Source organism: Doryrhamphus excisus, linkage group LG11 (assembly GCF_037039965.1).
Source record: "Doryrhamphus excisus strain RoL-2023G ecotype Guam linkage group LG11, RoL_Dexc_Guam_v1.1, whole genome shotgun sequence".
Taxonomy (NCBI): domain Eukaryota; kingdom Metazoa; phylum Chordata; class Actinopteri; order Syngnathiformes; family Syngnathidae; genus Doryrhamphus; species Doryrhamphus excisus.
In genome coordinates, this window is record NC_136367.1 from 18,600,597 (window position 1) to 18,608,559 (window position 7,963).

At 37.7% G+C, this 7,963-nt stretch overlaps 1 pseudogene; it reads left to right on the plus strand.

Annotated features, from left to right (window-relative positions):
• Positions 1 to 1,346: 1,346 nt before the first annotated feature.
• On the plus strand, positions 1,347 to 7,842 carry LOC131105531 (solute carrier family 2, facilitated glucose transporter member 11-like; annotated as a pseudogene).
• Positions 7,843 to 7,963: the final 121 nt, after the last annotated feature.

Here is a 7,963-nt window from a genome sequence, read left to right on the forward strand (position 1 = left end):
ATACAATCATGCATGCATACATACATACATACATACATACATACATACATACATACATACATACATACATACATACATACATACATACATACATGCATACATGCATGCATACATACATGCATACAATCATGCATACATACATACATACATACATACATACATACATACATACATACATACATACATACATACATACATACATACATACATACATACATACATACATACATACATACATACATACATAGATACATACATACATACATACATACATACATACAATCATGCATACAATCATGCATACATACATACATACATACATACATGCATACATACATACATACAATCATGCATACAATCATGCATACATACATACATACAATCCTGCATGCATACATACATACATACATACATACATACATACATACATACATACATACATACATACATACATACATACATACATACATACATACATACATACATACATACATACATACATACATACATACATACATACATACATACATACATACATACATACATACAAACAATCATGCATACATACATACATACATAGAAATATACATATATATATATTATAATATATATATATATATATTATAATATATACATATATATAGCAAACATGATCCGTGTCCTGTTTGTTACATTTTTGCTGTTTGATATTTTTGATCCGCTTTACTCCACAGCCACGTGCTGCTCACAGAATTATTAACAGATGACACAACAACAAGGTTTAATTATGCCAACCAATCTGTCACAAGACATCCTTCGTTTCAGTGGTTGAGTAGCTAATGTTCCACTATTCAATCCTCATTTTCATACTCATACGTTATTAGTTGATCGGTTATTATTCATTCATTCATTTTCTATGATCGGTTATTAGTTGAAAGCAAATAAATAACATTACACACCAGTAGGGGGAGCCCTGGAGCGAGAAAGCCCAATTGTTCCTGACTGTTGCTTTAAAAACCTTCCTGCATTGATCCTTTATCATTGTTGTAGCTAGCATGCATGTTTTTGGAATGTGGGAGGAAAGCGGAGTACCGGAGTATTGAACGGTACGTGTATTTGATCTTTTACTAATTGTCCCATCCCCGCTGCTATGGTTATCATCATCTACAGTTTGGATGCTGTCTGATATGAGAGTTCTCGGCCCTCCGATCAAAGAGCGCTTTGGTTGAAGTTGATAGGTGAGGGACGGGAACGTCCTCCCGGAGGAAGCTAATGTCTTACTAGAACACGCCGCTGCCGGACGAACCGGGTCTCATCTGGCGCTGCCATTTACGTCAAAACATGACAATGCTGCCCCGACGACATTAATGGCCAACCAAAGCCTATTGATGTGTAACCGCAGGGCGGCGTCCTTCATATATTCTGCTCTGCTGAGGTCAGCATCCACGGGGCTGCACCGCCAACATGGAGGGAGCATCAAACAAGGTAGGAGGAAACGTTTCCTTTGATGGATCATCAAAGTCATTATATTTACTTAAAATTTATTTATATTTACCGTACATTGCTGAATACACTTTTATAGAGTCAAATTCACTTCTAAGAAGTGAAGGCCGCTCTTTTAATATTTGCATTAAACATCAGTAAAATCATAATACAAATCAATAATTCAGGCAACTCAGGTTTATTGAAATTTTAGAAACGTTGAAGGCCCATTTTTATTTATATTTATATATTTTTTAATTAATGTTTAATACAAGTTAGAGAAAAACATTTTTATTTTCTGTTTATGTATTCTTTAAATTTTATAAAAATGCAATACATGGTGTAGAAAAATTGCATTTTAAATTTTTATTTATTTTTTATATGCAAGAGATGGTATAGAAAAGCTGCCTTTTTTATTGTTATGAATTTTAATGTCATTGTTATTATTTATCAATATTATTATCAATATGCAATACAGTGCATAGCAAAAGTGAAATTTATTAATTTTTGTTTTTATCAATATGCAATACATGGTATAGGAAAAGTGCCATTTATTTATTTTTTTATAAATATGCAATACATGGTATAGGAAAAGTACAATTAATTCTTTTCATTTTTTACATTTACTTTTATTTATTTATTTATTTTATTTTTATGAATATGCAATGCATAGTATAGAAACAGTGATGTTTTGTATATTCATTTAATTTTTTAAATAATTTTATATGTTTATTTAATATGTTTTATATTCATTTGTTATTTTTATTATGATCAATATGCAATATAAACAGCCATAAGTAGCATATAACAAGTGCCATTTTAAATTTTGTATTTATTTATCAAATTATTTTATATTCTGTATTTATTATCAGAAAAATGCCATATTTATTATGGCACTTATTATATATTTATTATGCCATAAGAATAAAACGTTGAGTGGAATGTACTCAGTAGAACTAAGTAAGACTACCATGACTAGAATAAGTGAGTACTACTAAAGATGGTGAGATGTGGAAGCATGAGGTACAGAGAAGTAGTAATAATTAAACCCACGCCAGTGAAGCATGAAAGCAGTATAAGAGTACAAGAAGAAGTCGTGTCTCATTACATGGAATATCTAAACCAAAGTGTTTCTTTCTGCTTTATTGCTACGTCAGCTGCAATACTGGAGACTTTATCTACTGGCCGTGGCGCTGGGAGTCGGCGGGTCCTTTCAGTACGGGATCCAGGTGTCGGCCGTCGCTGCTCCAGCAGAGGTCCGCTATGATGATAATGACGATGATGATATCATCCATTTAGTGCTTTACTTCCACACGGCAATATTGCGATACGGTGGCCCTAAAGGGTCCAAAAGGATGCAACCAGTTTAAAAAGCTGTGTTTGAATCTTTCCGTAGCACGTTAAGAGCTTTGTCAACCGCACGTGGCTGCTGAGGTACCACGCCCCCATGGATGACTCCACCAATCAGCTCATCTGGTCCTTCATCGTGGCCGTGCTGAGTTTGGGGGCGTGGCTCGGCGCCATCCACAGCGGAAGCCTGCCCGTCAAATACGGCCGGTAGAATCAAACATTCAATCCATTTTCTTATTCGACATTGGAGTTTCCTGTTTTGGAAAGTGCATTTAGTATCCTTAATGTGCAAAATGTATCAAAGTGCTCCTACAAAATTGGCTTTCTTCTATTCGTCCACCAGATGGCGCCACTTTTCCCCATTCAAAGCATGCAACAAAGTTCATCGTCCTTTTAAAGCATGTTTTGACATTTCTCATATCTCATACAGTAGAAAAAAATAACAACACACAAAAATCCATGTTGCCAACCACTGAGCTATCTTAGGCCGTAATTATGATCATAATAATCATTTTTAAAAAATAATAATTAAATACAAATCTATGCAATAAATGTTATGAAATTATTTATTATAAATTATTTTCTGATTTAAAAAAAAACTGGAAAATTACACAAATCTTTAAAGTAAGAGGGTCCCAAGAGAGGCCTCGGAACCAAACTCGGCACGTTCTAAAAATAGAATCTTACAAGAAAACAAAAACAACAGCAAAAATTGAAAAAACTGAAGTAATTTCACAAGACCAAAATCAAAATATTAAGAGAAAAAAGTAATCTCATTAGAAAAGTTGTAATTTTATCAAAATAACACCATATTATTTAAAACAATATATCATTTTAATAGCATAAAGTTGAAATATTAAAGACATTTATTAAAAGTCATATAAAGTATATGACTTATTATGAGAATAAAGCCAAAATACTGTGGTCATAAGTCATAACATGACAAAAAAAATTACAAAAATTACATAAGAAGATAGTTGAAATATATGAAAAATTGAAAAAATAACAACATCAAAAATAGGGAAAAAAGATGAAATGATGCTAATAATAGGCTATTTCACCTGTACCACAAAACTGAGATTCACTTTTTTCTTGAAATATTTATAACTTCTTTGCATATCTAATACAAACTGTTGGGGATAATTAAAAAAAACTGCTATCGTATATACAATACATACTTCATATGTTGAATATCGGCATGACATAGATACATGAATGTGTTAAACTAAATGTGTCAAAAATTCATAAAACTAGCAGGTCATTTCATGTAAAAACGTGTGTAACTATATCAATATTAAATAAGTTACTCTATGATTTGACTGAGCTGTTTTGCAACATTTAATGTGATGATAACATTGCCACTAAAATAAATATCGCCCGACAGGAAAAAAACGCTGCTGTTCAACAGCGCGGTGGCCGTGCTGGCCGCCTTACTGATGCTCTTCTCTTCGGATATAATGTTGGTACGTCCTGATGATATATATATATGTTTTTTTTAATTTTCTTATTGTTGTTGTATTTTCTTATATTATGACCGTTCTTTGACGTGTGCAGGTCTTGGCGTGAGCGTGCATCTCATGTACTTGGGTGAAAGCTCTCCGAAGGAACTGAGAGGCTTCATGACCCTCACCGGCTCCATGTTTATCGCTTTCGGGAAGGTCATGGGTCAAATCATCGGAATCAAGTACAAAGTATTTTGATGCATAATACTGAACATGATAGCGTATCATAGCGATGAACTAGCAAAGTGTGCCCGCCTCGGTATATTGCCATAGAACAACGGCATGAACGGGGTGAGCCTTTTTGTCAGTCATGCAGTCCCTGCAGATCAATTTTATCAGCCCACTGCATATGATAAAGATAAAATACATTTATTATTAATGAGATATATTATTAAATAAGTTTAAACACCTTGCTTGAAGGCATTTAATGCATTTTCACTGAAAGGGTCAAACTGAACTGTGGTGGAAATGCGGCATCTGTAAGAGCTGTCATCTTCAGGCATCATTTCTTCTACGTCTACCCACGATTGTCTTACAAAAAAGTCCAATATTTCACAAAAGGCAAGCTTGACTGAGAGAAAATAACACTAATAACGTTGTCCTCCATTTTGTCCAACCAGGGAGATAATGGGCACCGAGGAAATGTGGCCCTTCCTTTTGGCCATCAGCGGTATTCCCGCCATCGTGCAGTTAGTGGTGCTTCCCTTCTTCCCTGAATCTCCTCGGTACCTTTACATCGACAAAGGAGACTCTGAAGGCAGCAAGAAAGGTGAGTGGACACGTCATTGAGTGTCTTTTTGTTTTAGAGTAGAGGAAAGTGATGGTAACCATAGAACCAGGAAATGAAAATGGAATTTGAAATACAAAGGACATCAACTAAAACCAAAGCAGATGCTAGCATGAATACTTAGTAATTCTGACAATACCTATAGAATTCCACTAGGTGGCAGCATTGCACTGCAAACACCATATCATGTGACCTTCACGTGTGACAGCGCTGCAGTGGCTGTGGCAGGAAGATGACTTAAAGCTGGAGCTGGAAGACATGGAAAAGGAGCGTGAGGGCGCTCGAGGCGAGCCGGCGAAGACGGTGAAGGACGTGCTGAGCCATCGTAGCGTCAGGTGGCAGCTGCTGACTCTGACCATCCCCTGCGCTGGCGTCCAGTTCTGTGGCATCAATGCGGTAGGGTGCTACCTTTACTGGCACGCTTCTTCGGGACGTGTCGATGAAATGCTTTGCTTCTCTTTTCCAGCTCTACTTCTACGCCTTTGACATCTTCCGGGAGTCAGGGGTGCCCCAGGAGCAGATGAATTACTTGGCGATTGGGTTAGGAGCAATGGAGCTCATCACTGTGACGCTGTGTGTGAGTGTCTCATCGCTTTAGGCGTCATTCAGGTGCACCCCAATTTTACCTAGAAAAATATTCAGTATTTTTAAAAAATAGAAGCACTTTGTGACAATCCACTAATTCATCCCGCAAAATATTTTTGTAACAAAATTCTGAGCATTATAGAGGGGGATGCTAATAACCTATTAGTGTCTCTTAGTGGTGTGTTGGTCATGAACGAACAGGTATCATGAGTTAATGGACTGACTCGACACGGCTGACCGGGTCGATGCACACGGGGAGATCACAAATGAACGAAATGAACGAAATGAACGAAATGAACGAAATGAACGAAATGAACGAAATGAACGAAATGAACGAAATGAACGAAATGAACGAAATGAACGAAATGAACGAAATGAACGAAATGAACGAAATGAACGAAATGAACGAAATGAACGAAATGAACGAAATGAACGAAATGAACGAAATGAACGAAATGAACAAACTGCAATATAGAGTGTGCATACAGAGAGTGGGGATGCTAATAGACTTTCAGTGTCTCTTAGTGGTGTGTCAGTCATGAACGAACGGGTCAAAAGAACTAGTTCTTTTTTGTGACCAGAATGAACAAGGTCACCGCCCCTATAATACCCGTTCAGTCCGTTCAGTTTCAAATGTTTTTTTTTGATTGGCTATCTGCGTGCTTGCCTGTCTTATCCTATCGTCGCGCATCGCTATGTGGGTGGGTGGGAGGGTTTAGCTAACTGAACGACCGAGACTGAGAGTCACAGCGTTGGATGGGGGGGGGGGGGGGGGGGCATAACGCCGGAGCGCTGTCATAATACTTCAGATTTCAAGGTACGTCATCACGTGTTGTTGCGCTGTTGAGTCGGAACAAACGTGAACATGAGTGAACGGACTGACTCGACACGGCTGACCGGGTCTATGCACATGGGGAGATCACAAATGAACGAAATGAACGAAATGAACGAAATGAACGAAATGAACGAAATGAACGAAATGAACGAAATGAACGAAATGAACGAAATGAACGAAATGAACGAAAAGAACAAAATTAACAAAATTAACAAAATGAACGGATCTTTTTACTGAATGATCCTGTTCACTGAAATGAACAGTTTTGCCCACCACTCATGTCTCTACCCAAGTTTTTTACACACTGGTAGTCCCGCAAAACACATTAGACGCTAAAATGCTAAAGCTACTTACCATTGAACAAACTTTTTGCTGTAACCACGAAATCCAGAAGAAATACAACTGAATAGGTGCAAATTCTGGAAGCTCTATAAAGCTTTGTGTGCTGGTTATTGTGTGTAGCTGCTCTATAGGAGTCAACAACTCAAGAGTATAAAAGCATGCATGATGTTTTCTAACCGCTTCCCTATTGGCTGTGCTTCAGTCCTTCATCATCGACCGTGCGGGCCGGAAGAAACTGATGGGCTATGGCTATTTAATGATGGGGGTCACCATGACTCTTCTTACCGCCATGCTGTCCATCAAGGTATCTTCTCTCCCACTGTGACCTTGTTACACGATACATGCTAGTACTAGATATTATATGTAGTTTCTACACTGCTATGTTATGTGTTAGCATGCTAAATGTTTTTTTTACAGGATATGTATTCATGGATTCCATATTTAAACATCGCCCTGATCTTTTGTGTCATCTGCATGTATGGATTTGGACCCTGTGAGTTCTGCTGCACAAATATAAATATTAATATTAATACCACCTTTTTTTTTTACTGAAGTGTATTTTATTTTGTAAATTTGGATTCGTTTTCCCCAGCCGGAGTGACAATGGCGCTTCCCTCGGACCTCTTCCTGCAAGCATGGCGTCCCCCCGCTTTTGTCATCAGCGGCACCGTCAACTGGCTCAGCTTGTTCCTGGTGGGCATGTGTTTCAGCTACGTGGTGGTAAGATCCTGGTATCTTTGTCTTCTTCCTACAAGTCACTGTGCTGTGTTAACATTGCATCGCACCGTGTCCACGTGTCCACGCAGGACGGGCTGGGTCAGTACTGCTTCCTGATCTTTGTGGCCTATTGCCTCTTTAGTTCCGCCTTCATCATCTACTTGGTGCCCGAGACCAAGGGAAAGACCATGGTGGAAATTATGGAGGATTTCAACAAACTTAACTACAAGAACAGAGACATTGAAGTGGCCACGAAGTTGTAACACCTGACCGTGTATTTATTGACTTGTTTCTGGACTCAAGAGTCAGCATTCCGAATGCTGGAAAACCCTCTCAGTCATGCTTTTTTCTCTCTGAAAAACACATCTCAGTCAATTCTTTCCC